Below are 12,265 nucleotides of genomic sequence, written 5' to 3'. Positions count from 1 at the left end.
AAGGGGTCACCACTGTAGATGAAACTATACCAGGAGATTCCTCTAAGGCCAAGAGCATCCAGCTGCTCCCCTGAGAGACTCTACCCCCTACCTCAGGCTGTCCTTGGCGATGAGATGACCCCGGGGTTGATACTCATACTCACTAGACCCTCCAATAGACATGGCCACAGTGGGTATCCTGGGTCATCCCCAGACAGTTCTAAAATGCCAGGACTAGGAAAAGACAGGAGGGTGGCTGAGGACACAACACCCTGTAAAGTTTTCACAGGGGGACCTCAACCTAAAGACATTTTGGTAATATGTACACTTAGGAAAGATGAAAAGAAGAGAGGCGCAAATATTTTTTTACAGTAGAGTGTCAGATGATTTATTCTCCGCTTTCCTGTCATGTAAAATGTTTGGAAACAGAAAAATATTTTGGTCAAAGTGGCTCACGCCTGAAATCCCAGCGTTTTAGGAGGCCGAGGCGGGTGATCAATTAAGGTCAGGAGTTCGAAACCAACCTAGCCAACATGCCAAAACCCTGTCTCTACTAAAAACACAAAAATTAGCTGGACGTGGTGGTGGGCACCTATAAGCCCGGCTACTTGGGAGGCTGAGGCAGGAGAATCACTTAAACCCGGGAGTCAGAGGTTGCAGTGAGCGGAGACTGCACCATTGCACTCCAGCCTGGCGACAGGGTGAGACTCCGTCTCAAAAAAAAAAAAATATATATATATATATATGTATATATGTAAAATATACATTTAAAATTACTACGTGTGGATAGTATTTGAAGTCATGGGACTGACTGTAGGTAGAAACAAGAGAAGGCAGGGAAAGTTTTTATATTTATATTTATATATAATTATATACAATTAATATACATAATTATAATATATAAATATATAATATAGGCTGCGCACGGTCGCTCACACCTGTAATCCCAGCCATTTGGGAGGCCGAGTTGGGCAGATCACCTGAGGTCAGGAGTTCGAGACTAGCCTGACCAACATGGAGAAACCCCATCTCTACTAAAAATACAAAATTAGCCAGGCGTGGTGGTGCGTGCCTATAATCCCAGCTACTCAGGAGACTGAGGCAGGAAAATCACTTGAACCCGGGAGATGGAGGTTGCGGTGAGCCCAGATTGCATCATTGCACTCCAGTCTGGGCAAAGAGGGTTAAACTCCATCTCGAAATGAATAAATAAATAAAACAAAAAATATATATTTATGTCTAAATATATAATTATAATACACAAATGTATATATAAAATACATTTATTATAAATTTATTAATATATAAAATATGTTTATTTCTGAGACAAGGTCTGGCTCTGTCACCCAGGCTGGAGTGCAGTGACACTATCATAGCTCATTGGAGCCTTGCACAGATGGCTCAAGCGATGCCCCCACCTCAGCCTCCTGAGTGGCTAGGATTGCACGCACACCCCACCATGCCTAGCTAATTTTAAAATTCTTTGTAGAGACAGGGTCTTCCTTTTTTGCCTAAGCTGGTCTTAAACTCCTGGGCTCAACTGATCTTCCTGCCTCAGCCTTCCAATGTGTTAGACGTGGGCCACTGCATCTGGTCTAATGCATTTTTTAGTTTGTGAGTTTATATTATTTAATATTTTTAAGTACTGAATGTGTTGAACAGCCAACTTGCAGAATTCCCGAACAATGGACGGTCAGCTCTCATGTCCTGGTTCAAATCGCCCCAGCACACCACAGCTAGAAACCTTTCAGCCAACTTCCACTTATGTCTCCCGGGGCAGGACAATGTCACTTGGCCAATCCCCACTAAGAGGGACTCTGGAAAGGCAAGAAACTATTCTGTTCTCTATAATGGAATGTGACCAGGAAGAAGGCAGCTGGGAGGGCCAGCTGGGCCCTCCAACCAGCAGCGTCCACCATCGACCAACTGCCCTAGAGCTACACCGTGCTGGGCATTTGGGGCACTGTTATGAGCAAGAGTTTCCATTTTTCTTCTCATGGGACCTTCATGCTAGTGGCAAGAGACAATTTTTTTTTTTTTTTTTTTTGAGACAGGGTTTTGTTCTTGTCACTCATGCTGGAGTGCAATGGTGTAATCTCGGCTTACTACAACCTCTGCCTCCTGGATTCAAGCAATTCTCCTGCCTCAGCCTTCTGAGTAGCTGGGATTACAGGTATGCACCACCACGCCTAGCTAATTTTTGTATTTTTAGTAGAGATGGGTTTTCACCATGTTGGCCAGGCTGGTCTGGAACTCCTGAGCCACTGTGCCCAGCCAAGAGGGAGATTTTAAATCAATAAGTATAACTGTGATGAATGCCAGAAAGAAGAGTGTGTGTGATGGGGAGGGGACCTAAGTTATTGTCTCATACTTTAACACTTTCATAGGCAATAACTAAACACTTAGAAGCTTAAAACAACACACACCTTTAAGCCAATTTTGGCAAGATAGGAGTTGAGCACATTTTAGCAGGTCCTCTGCTTGGGATCTCACGCTAAGCAGCTGGGCTGCATCCTCATGTGAGGCTCCACCAGGGCAGAATCCATTTCCAGGTCCGCTGAGGTTATTGGCAGAATTCATTTCCTCGGACCCGCTTGGCAAGGGCCCAGCTTTTTGCTTCCTTGCCTACAGGGCCCCCTCAAAGGTCCTTTCTCAGCACAGCATCTCCCTCCTGCGGCGCCTGCAGGCGGAACCTCTCTCTCTAGTGTGCGAAGGTGATGCACTGTGACAGTGACATCCCATTGCTTTTGCCAGGCTCTGTGGGTTAGAAGCCAGTCACCGGTTTTGCTCGTACCCAAGGTCAGGAAGACTATGTAAGGGCATAGGTCATTGGGGGGTCAGTCACTTTAGGGTGTGGCTGCCACCATTGAACTTGGTGAGACTTTAAGGGTTGGTAGGAGCTGGCCAGGTACAGGGGTGAGGGTGTGTCAGGCAGGGGTGAGGGCATGGAGGGGGATGCAGAGGCCTGCACCCTGGAATGTCCTTTCACTCCCTGAGGTTTTGTTCTCCTGATCCCTGAGTACATCCCAGAACACGGTGGGGCCCTAGCAGGGGAGATGTAGGGAAGCATGTGTTCTTCATCCGGGGACCTTGTTAGGCAAATCAGATTAGGGGCCAGGCTTTCAGTGGTGGGTGCAAGTGTGGCAGTGATGAGTGTGCAGGTGTGTGTGGGAAGAGCGATGGGGATGGGGTCAGCCCCAGCCACCATGAAGACCTTAACTGTGCATCCACCCATCCCAGCAGCCTCCCTGACAGAGTGCCTTCAGAGTGCAGGTCCTGTTTTGCACATGGAAGTGAATCAGAGTGGGACACGGCCTTGCCTTAGAGAGGTTACACTTCTTCTCCTTCTTCTTCTTCTTTTTTTTTTTTTTTAAATTTGCGACAGTCTCACTCTGTTGCCCAGGCTGGAGTGTAGTGGTGTGACCTTGGCTCACTGCAACCTCTGCCTCCCAGGTTCAAGTAATTTTCCTGCCTCAGCCTCCTGGGTAGGGTAGCTGGGATGATAGGCATGCATTACCATGCCTGGCTAATTGTTGTATTTTAGTTTCACCATATTGGCCAGGCTGGTCCCAGTCTCCTGGCCTCAAGCGATCTGCCCGCCTCAGCCTCCCAAAGTGCTGTGATTACAGGTGTAAGCCACCACACTGGGCGAGAGGTCACACTTCATGCCGAATGGGAGGCAGCCACTCAGACAGCACCCCAGCTGGCGCTGGGAGTGAGGGGTGCTCAGCGTCCTAGGAAGGCAGAGGGCTGCTGAGAGGTTCGGGGAGGAAGGACTGAAGGAGGATTTGAGATTTTTCACCTGAGCAGCTGGGTGGATGGAGGGGCTGTTTACAGAGAATCACAAGAATGTGGATGAGCAGGTTAGGGCACTAATAAAGCACTCTGTTTTGGCCCGCAGAAAATTGGAGATGCTTCCCTGTGTCCAGCTGGGGCTTTGGGAAAGGTCAGGGCTGGGCATCTTACTGGGATGGATGTCTGGCAGGCAGCAGAGCATGTGGATGGTTTGTGAAGCCCGGAAGGGCAAGAGATTTCCTGTAGCAGTGCCCACTGCAAATGGAAGGGCATTTGACCTGAGCCCAGACATATACAAGTTGGGCAGAGAAAGGGGTGGGTCCCCGGCACCCACAGAGGAGCCGCTATAGAGGTACAGGAAAACCAAGGGTGTGGGGTCACATGATGCAGGAAGCTCAAATAAGATGAGGAAAGAGGTCTTAAAAACGATCAGGGCTGGGGACAGTGGATCATGCCTGTAATCCCAACACTTTGGGAGGCTCAGACAAGAGGATAGCTTGAGGCCAGGAGTTTGAGACCAGCCTGGGCAACATAGAGAGACCCCATTTCTATAAACAAATAAATATCATTGGTACTTGGCATTTCAGGCAGGGAACAGCAAACACATGAAAGCTCTGAGGCAGGAAAGGGAAGTGATTAGTGCTCGCTCCTCGTTCCTTTATCAGACCTTAAAGAGATGCAGAGACATTTCAGGTACTCCTTGGCCGAGCTCCTTCAGGGAAGGCCTAAGTTCGCTTCTACTTCCCATCTATTAATTTTCTTTTTTTTTGGAGACAGAGTCTCACTCTGTCGCCCAGGCTGGAGTGCACGCAGTGGCACAATCTCAGCTCACTGCAACTTCCACCTCCCGGGTTCAAACGATTCTCCTCCCTCAGCCTCCCCAGTAGCTGGGACCACAGGTACGTGCCACCACGATGGGCTAAGTTTTTGTCTTTTTAGTAGAGACGGGGTTTCATCTTGTTGGCCAGGCTGGTTTCGAACTCCTGGCCTCAAGTGATCCACCTGCCTCGGCCCCACAAAGTGCTGAGATTACAGGCGCGAGTAACCGTGCCCGGCCCTACTTCACTCCTAACGCCCACCATACGTGCTTCCAAATGTTTGCTGAATGACAAGGTGAACGAGTGAATGGGACTAGGTGACTTTGGGCAGCAGGCAATCCTATTCCTTGGACCTCAGTTTCCCTTTTTGTAAAGCAAGCCTGTATCTCGCTCTCTGCCCTAAAAGCCTGAGTTCTGGGCTTGAGATGAGCGCGTCCCGTAGAGCAGACTCCAAGTGGACGTTGAGCTGGGTCTTCTAGAAGGCCAGAATCCGGCCAGCTCTAGGGTCCGGTCCTCCCGAGGGACCCCGCACGCCCAGTCCCAGCGCCGCCCCCTCCCAACTTCCCTTTGTTCCCCAGGCCCCGCCCTCTCCGCGCAGCTCGCTCCCCATTGGCCGGGGGGCGGACCCTGGGCGCCCGGCTCCACTGGGGGCGGGGCGGCGGTCGGGGCCGTGTGGCCTGCGCTGTGTGTGTGTCCCCGCGGAAGCCCAGCGCCAGCTGCAGCTCAGTGATCCCAGCCGGATCCTGAGCGGGGAACACGGGCTGAAGCGGAGGCTGCGGCCCCGCCCCGGGGCTTCATTGTTGAGGGTGCCGCGGCTCTGTCGGCTGCTCAGCTGCCCTCCAGTCGGCCCAGGCGCCGCAGCTAGGAGCGAGCGCTGCGAGGCGGCGGCCTGAGGTGAGACGGCGCGACCGGCGACCGGGTCTCCGGACCGGGCGGGGGTCTCTGCCCCTGGCGTGGCGGCTTCGAGCTGGGCTCCTTAGGGTCCGGGGTCGGGATCCGGGGTCCGTGCGCCTGGGCTTTGTCTCGGCCTCTGGTGCCACCGGGGGCTTCGCGCCTCCTGCGACACCGCGTGGGCCCGCGCGGTGGTCCCGGTCGCCCTGCGGGTGGGGGCCGGTCCCCACTGCTCCCCGGCTCCCCGCGTCTGCCGCGGAGGGGACTGCATGGACCCGGGCGCTGACTTCTGCCCGGTCCCCCCGCGGCGTGGCTGGTCCCCGTGTGCGGCAGAGGGCGTCCTGCGAGGACCCACTCGTGGGGCGGGTCCGGGTCACCGCGAGTGGGAGACTCCGTCGCCCTCCCCGCCCTCCCTCGCAGCGAGACTGCTTGGCTATCACCGAAGGGACTGCGCGGACCCTCGAACGAGGGAGTCCGTGACTCTGGGTGGGGGCTCTTTCCCGGCCCGCATGACGGCTTCCTGAGTGTTTTGTCACCTATATAGGTGGCTGCGTGGACCCGCGCGCGTGGGTCCTGGCCGCCCTGCTAGTGGGGCTGTGCGCCGCCCCGTGGCTCGTCTGGGTCGACCCCACCTGGGACGCGGGTGTAGTGGTTGTCTGTGTCCTGGGGGCGCTGTTGGTCGGGGCGCACTGCCCCCAACCCGTGATTTATCCTCTCACTTGCCGGGCGGGAGGAAGCGAGAGGCGCGCGCCCGAAGCTGTCGCGCAGCGGCCGCACAAACCTCTGCCCTGGCTGGCGCGTCCGGGGGGCGGGGCGAGGGGCTGTCACCGCGTCCCACCGCCGCGCTTCCAGCTCTGGCCCCGGGCTGAGCTCTGATTGGAGGAAGCAGGGCCCTTCTGCCTGGCGCTTCTTGATTTCTTCCGTTAGTAATGGGAAGAAAAAAAAATCTGGAAAGCCAGATTAAACTTTGTAGCTCTCAGCGCCTGGAGAGTGGAAGAAACTCTCCCAAAAATTTGGCGGGCCGGAAAATGCGTTTCAAGCAGGAGCATCCACACGCAGGGAATGAGGCCAAGGCAGTTACAGCTAGAGGTCAGATTTATGAGGAGAGAGCCAGGGTGAGGTCCATGGGTGGGGAGACTCCGACCTCAGCTTGATGGGAAGACCTGATGCTGCCCCTCAGACGCTGTATTTCTCAGCCACCAAAGAAAGTGGAATCACTCCTTAGTGAATGCTTTCATCAAACTTTTGAAAAACCTGTAATGTCCCAGGAAGCAAAATCAAACTAGACAGTTTCCCCCTTTTAAGAGTGTTAAAAGTCCCGGAGACAAACAGCAGAAGGTTCAAGGAGTCCAAATACTCAACCTGAAGTTCTTTCTGAACAAGAGATGGTGTATAAATAACAGGCATACAAGAGAAAACTGAACTAATCACCGCAGCTGTGGCTCCTAGCCCTGTAGCGTGTCATGCAGACCCTTTTGCCTTCTCTGCCCTCCACTGTCCCAGACCCCAACACTACGCGCACCTCCAGTCATCAGCTCCTGCGGACCCATTGCTATGAACTCTGTTTCGGTGGCTCCCTTCTCTCTGAAGTTTTGCTTGTTCTCCTGAAGTCCTGGTCTTTAAGAGCTTATGATCTGCAGGGACAGATTGGCTTTGGGTAGTACATAGTTAACTGTAGCACAGCTTGAAAAATGCTCTGATAGAGGTGGGCAGGCAGTTTGTACATGCGGGTAAATGCGAGGTCCTTTTTCAATACCATGAATCCAAGTATTCATGCTATTTTAAATCTGCAATTCTTTGACTCTCCAGAGGGCTTTTAGATTAATTTTTTTTTTCTATTAGTTCCTAGTGTTTGTTGCATAGTTCGGAGTACTTGATTAAAACTTACCAGGTCTGCCGGGCGCTGTGGCTCACGCCTGTAATCCCAGGACTTTGGGAGGTCTAGGCAGGCGGATCACTTGAGGTCAGGAGCTCGAGACCAACCTGGCCAACATGATGAAACCCTGTCTCTACTAAAAATACAAAAATTACTTGGGCGTGGTGGTGGGCGCCTGTAATCGCAGCTACTCAGGAGGCTGAGGCAGGAAATAGCTTGAACCCAGGAGGCGGAGGTTGCAGTGAGTTGAAATGGCTCCACCGCACTCCAGCCTGGGCCACAGAGTGAGACTTCGTCTCAAAACCAAAACAAAAACAATGTACTGGGTCTACCTCCGGCTCTGGAATTTTCCTGGAAGGCCTTCTCTTCTGGGCTTCATTTTTCTTACTTTTGAGGATGGTAAACTACATAAGTTCCAAGAATCTTTGCCCTACACCTTTAATTCTTTCAAGCAAATATAGCAGAGAAAAATTCTCTTCCCGGCAATGGTGTAAGTAATGGAGGCCTTTGAAAATGTGGATTCTAAAATGGAAATTCTTTTTCTTCTTCCCCTTTTTTTCCTTTTAAACGAGTTTAGTTACATGAGTATATACTTTATCTCGGAGTTAAGGACAAGTATCTATGATGAAAGCTTAAGCAGCTTTTTGGCAATATCTTGCATATTCTTCACAATTGTGTTTTATGTGCAGCATCTTCACTCTATCCAGTTGGTTTGTTTTTTTCTCATTAATGGAGTTGTTGAGCTCAGAACTTTTCAGGAGCAGTTTGTTGACCTTTTAAGTGTCATGTGAAATATGTTCTAATTTAACATTTTATTTGGTTGAGTAAAATGGGAATAAATGGAAATTTGAGAGTGCCTTGAGTAGATGTACTTGGCTTTGTGTAATGGTTTGAAGCATAGTTTAAAATTACCACTTGTGGCCGAGTGTGGTGGCTCACACCTGTAATCCCAACACTTTGGGAGGGCAAGGCAGGCAGATCACGAGGTTAGAAGATGGAGACCATCCTGGCTAACACGGTGAGACACCATCTCCACTAAAAATACAAAAAACTTACTCTAGTTCTTTTGAGCAGAGGATTTGGTTTCGATATGTGGCCCTATTAAAGCTTTTGTTAAGTCCAAATACTTTCTGAACTTCAGTTCCCTTACCTATAAAATGGAGTTAGTTGTTAATAATATCTATTCTGCCTAACTCAGGAGATTGTTTTGAGGATCAAATGAAATCATGAATGTAATGGAATTTTGTAAATTTTAAATGAAATATTGTATTACCTAAGATAAAAACAAAACAAAACAAAACAAAAACACTGTATTTAAGAATGGAATGAATCTGGGTTTTCCTTTGAAATCCCAAGTGTTTAATGTACAGAGAAGTTTTAATGTGTCTGTTGGGGAGCTTCATTAGGATTGTTTTCTATCTTTAATTGGCCAGTATTGTTTTATATTTTAGCACTTTTGGGGAACATCAAAATTTGTGTTTCAGGTATCATTAATATTTTACAAAGTTATTGAATGTGCATGATTTAGTCTTTAACAATCTCTTCAATTATTTACATTCCCACGTAAAAAATGAAGTAATGAACGTCCATGTAAATAACATTCCCATGCTTTAATGAAGCATAATTTCTTCACATTGCAGTTTCTAAGTGCCCTGTCTTGAGGTTGGGAAAGCTGAAGGGCAGTCAGAGGTCAAGGTCAGCAAAACATCACCTTTGACATTTGAAATCCAGCAGCAGGTATCACAGTGAACCCCATTCCAGCATCCAGGAAGTTTCTCTGCACTGTCTGTCCTCCAGCCACCTCAGAATCTGTGTCTGCAGTGTTGGTCCTGCTTTCCTCTCTCCTCTGCCTTTTCTTTCTCTTCACCTACTTCTACCGAGTGCCTCTGATGTCCCAGACAGTGGCAGTGGGAGTACAAAGGCTAATAAACCCGGCCCTGGTCCTCAGAGAATTGATGTTTTCTGTGCAGATATTAAGTGACACTGTCATACATAGTGTTGACAAACATTGATACAGATTTCCTGTGAAGTGCAGAAGCACCATCCTAGAAGCAGAGATGCAGAGGCAGCCCTGGTGACTCACACATGGAGAGCTGGAGTTCCTGTTCTAGTGGGATCAACTGACCTGGACATCATTTCAGTGCAGCGGAGTGAGTGCTGGGATGGGCTCCCTCGGGGCATCTGGGGCTGGGTTTGTCTGGTGTTTAGTCTCCTGCATGGTACTTAGAGTTTATCAGTAAGATGAGCATTGGGAGGTTTCTAAGTGAAAGGAAAGGCAATCACTGACCTGAAACCTAAAATCTGTAGGTGTTCTGGGCCATTTATAATTCACTGAATCTGTTTTGTCAGAACAAGTCTATCATCTATTGTTTTGGATGGAGTGTGGCCAGCCTTGCCTTGCGATGTAAGGAAATCAAGAAACGCTTGTCAAGTGTCAACACCGTGCCAGACACTCTTCTAGGGGATTCCACGTAAATCACTGTATTCATTTCTGTTGCTGCTTTACCACATTTCCACAAATTTAGTGGCTTAAAACAATCGAAATTGTATCATCTCACAGTTCCGTGGGGCAGAAGTCTGACGTGGGTGTCACTGGGCAAAAATCACCACGTGGGCTGGGCTGCATTCCTCACTATAGAACTGTTTCCAAGTGCTTTTGGCCAAATATAGTTCCTTGTGGTTGCAGGACTGAGGTGTCTGTTCCCTTGCTGGCCATCTGTTGGGAGCTGCCCTCAGCTCCTGAGGCCTCTATCTGGTCTTTGCATGTGGTCTCATCAGCTCAGGACTAGCTAGGCCAGGGACCTGGTCAGGCTCTCCAGTTCCCGTGTGTGCATTTCTCTTCTTCCACTCGGAGAAAGTTCTATGCCCTATTTAAAAAAAGTTTTTTGAGATGGAGTCTTGCACTGTTGCCCAGGCTGAAGTGCGGTGGCATGATCTCAGCTCACTGCAACTTCTACCTCCCGGGTTTAAGTGATTCTCCTGCTTCAGTCTCCTGAGTAGCTGGGACTACAGGTGCCCGCCATGATGCCCGACTAATTTTTGTATTTTTAGTAGAGATGGGGTTTCACCATTTTAGCCAGGATGGTCTCCATCTCTTGATCTCGTGATCCACCCGCCTTAGTCTCCCAAAGTGTGGCGATTACAGGCGTGAGCCACCGTGGCTGGCCAGTTCTATGCTCTTAGAGGCTCATGGGATTAGATTGGACCTCCCTGGATAGCCCAGGATACTCCTTCTAAGGCCTGTGGCAAAGCTCTTTTGCTGTGTGACATAGTCACAGGTCTAGGGGGTTGGAATCTCCCACCACAGTTACCGATCCACTTACTACAGCAGCCTGGGAGGTGCTTTTCATTGCCTCTGGTTAAGAGATACCAATTTTTTTTTTTTTTTTTTTTGCAAATTGGCAGGAACGTGAAGATCCCTCTTTTTTTTTTTCTGAGACGGAGTCTCATTCTCTTGCCCGGGCTGGAGTGCAGTGGCACGATCTTGGCTCACCACAACTTCCACCTCCCGGGTTCAAGCAGTTCTCCTGCCTCAGTCTCCTGAGTAGCTGGGACTACAGGCACGAGCCACCAAGCTCGGCTAATTTTTGTATTTTTAGTAGAGACGGGGTTTCACTTGGTTGGCCAAGCTGGTCACAAACTCCTTACCTCATGATCCGCCTACCTTGGCCTCCCAAAGTGCTGGGATTACAGGCGTGAGCCACCGCACCCAGCCAGGAAGATCCTTCTTAAATGAAAAAACCATTCCTCTGACTTGATGTGAGGCTGTTGGTGAGATTCATAGCAGTGGAGAGAGGTCCATCAGAAACGGAGCTAAACTTTGTGTTTTGGAGTATTTTGATGGCCTGCTCTGATTATGTAAGTTTTGCTAAGAAGTCATTAGAGTAATTCCTCTACTGGAAGAAACACCCATATGGGGAATTTGGGACCTTGCCTTTTCAAGTTTTACACAAAGGACTCTTCATGGGCGAAAAGTACATGATTCCAGGTCCATTTCTAGAATGCAAACAGCTGCATCAACCCAACAGCGATTCACATTCTTGAGTTTGAGAGAATCTGATTGTTTCAAGGCTGAAGCCAAAAGCCCAATAAACAATGTTTGCACCTTTATTCATAGTTAGGAATTAGGTGCATCCCGTGGTCAAGAAAACAACTGATGGTCACCAAGTAGTTTAAAACCAAGCAGGACCTCATTTTATCATGTGGGTGTTTTTGATTTTTTTAACTAAGTTTTTATTTTCCTATGCAATAAATGACAAGCTCTGACTTGAAATACATTTCCTTTAATAAACCAGAATCTAGGGCCAGGCGCGGTGGCTCACGCCTGTAATCCCAGACTTTGGTAGGCCAAGGAGGGCAGATCACGAGGTCAGGAGATTGAGACCATCCTGGCTATGGTGAAACCCTGCCTCTACTAAAAATACAAAAAATTAGCCGGGCGAGGTGGCAGGCGCCTGTAGTCCCAGCTACTCCGGAGGCTGAGGGAGGAGAATGCATGGGAGGCGGAGCTTGCAGTGAGTTGAGATCAGGCCTCTGCACTCCAGCTTGGACGACAGAGTGAGACTCTGTCTCAAAAAAAAGAAAAACAACAAAGAAAAGGAAAAAAAAAAAAAGAGAAACCAGAATCTATAATCCTAAGGTTTTTAACCTGGCTTTCAGAAATTTATGAAGTCCCCAAAATCCTGTGCAACAATTTTGTGTATATGCATCCATGTGTGTTTATGGGGAGACTATTTATAGCTCTCCATACATTTTCAAAGTGGTTGGATTCCAAAAAATTTTAGATACACCACTTGGGCCTGGTGTGGTGGCTCACATCTGTAATCCCAGCACTTAGGGAGGCTGAGGCAGTAGGATCCACTGAGGTCAGGAGTTTAAGACCAGCAACATAGCGAGACTTCCACCT

General features: G+C 49.2%; 1 protein-coding gene across 4 annotated transcripts in view; it reads left to right on the top strand.

The window, feature by feature from the left end:
• The first annotated feature begins 5,317 nt into the window (after positions 1–5,317).
• Positions 5,318–12,265, top strand: part of LOC135966377 (SH3 domain and tetratricopeptide repeat-containing protein 1-like) — a 45,986-nt gene continuing 39,038 nt past the window's right edge. For all 4 annotated transcript variants that reach the window (XM_074005872.1, XM_074005871.1, XM_074005873.1 and 1 more), the window contains exon 1: positions 5,318–5,486. The gene's annotated coding sequence lies outside the window, so the exon portion shown is untranslated. The remainder of the gene's footprint in view (positions 5,487–12,265) is intronic.

This window comes from Macaca fascicularis, chromosome 11 (genome assembly GCF_037993035.2).
Source record: "Macaca fascicularis isolate 582-1 chromosome 11, T2T-MFA8v1.1".
NCBI classification, from domain to species: Eukaryota; Metazoa; Chordata; class Mammalia; order Primates; family Cercopithecidae; genus Macaca; species Macaca fascicularis.
Note: the sequence above shows the minus strand (reverse complement) of the source record. Positions and strands in the feature narration are given on the sequence as shown.